Source organism: Morone saxatilis, unplaced genomic scaffold (assembly GCF_004916995.1).
Source record: "Morone saxatilis isolate NCDOM2014 unplaced genomic scaffold, NCSU_SB_2.0 Contig6, whole genome shotgun sequence".
In the NCBI taxonomy this organism is placed as follows: domain Eukaryota; kingdom Metazoa; phylum Chordata; class Actinopteri; family Moronidae; genus Morone; species Morone saxatilis.
The window spans coordinates 2,157,984-2,159,110 of record NW_023340206.1 but is presented as its reverse complement, the minus strand read 5'-3'; the positions used below and the strand labels follow the sequence as shown (position 1 = coordinate 2,159,110).

Here is a 1,127-nt window from a genome sequence, read left to right as displayed (position 1 = left end):
GTTCACAGATGTAATATTATGTACACATAAGTTCTGTCTGCTGGTTCCAACATTGTAATTGAACAACATGATCCTTACAGGAAGTAAAACATTCTCTAGGTGCCATTTTGCCTGCAACATCAAAAAGTAGCCGTGTGTTTTTCACTCAGTCAGTCAAGTTCCTCTAAGTTGACTGGAGGGTTATTCAGATCAACTGTTGCACAGAGTGCGGGGACTGATTCCTAAATGGTGACTGAGAGCAGCTTGGTGCAGGGGAACTGCATACCCGGGGCATTTTGGTCCTTCCTCAACTTAGAGCAGACCTCCTTTAGCAGATACTGTCAGCCAGAAACTCAGGTGTTTTGTTTTCTGACTGAAAGTGATTTTGAGCTTTTTTAAATCTAGTCTGAGTGAATATTGAAGAACCCCTCTATAGCTTATCTACATCAGGGCAGATCTTTTGCTTGCTTTATGATTTATGATTATGATTGCTTTATTTTGTTCACTGAAACCCTTGTAATACACATTTCCTTCTTAGGGTTTTGTTTATTAATAATTTTAATTCAATTAATAATTATTCATTATGAAGGTAATTGTGAGATTTCTTCTTATGCAGCTGGGAACAGGTTCTCAGGCTTCTTACCCATCAGTTTAGATCTTTTCAGCAAGTTGCAATCAATGTTATTAAAGTAAAAAATATATTGTGAAAAATATAATAATAATATAATAAAAATAATAAAAACTAGACTAGAAACTAGAAAAAACATATTGTGTACTTAAAATGAAATAAAATGAAACAAAATTAGGGAAATGTCTTTTTGGTCTTAGTCGACAATAACCACGAGGAGATGTTGGTACATGTGTTTATATGACAGATGTTTATGAGACTACGTAACTGTGAGTCAGTGTGTTTGTATTGTAATATTTTTTCCCTTACAAATACCACCATGTAGTAGTAATGATAATAATTATAAAAATAATAATAATAACTTAAACCAATTTTAAACAATAGCTCTAAACTGAAACAAGCAAAGCCACTCTGAAACTAAAACAAATAATTATACAAACAATTGTATCTTTAAGGTAAGGGTGGCAGTCCTCACCTGGTGAGTGGATCCTGATGTTTACTGCTGTCTGCTGTCAGAGTG

At 34.1% G+C, this 1,127-nt stretch overlaps 1 protein-coding gene across 1 annotated transcript in view; it reads left to right on the top strand.

The window, feature by feature from the left end:
• Window positions 1-1,127, top strand: part of LOC118340134 (protein-tyrosine kinase 2-beta-like) — a gene marked incomplete in the record, with an annotated part of 28,100 nt that overhangs the window by 15,419 nt on the left and 11,554 nt on the right.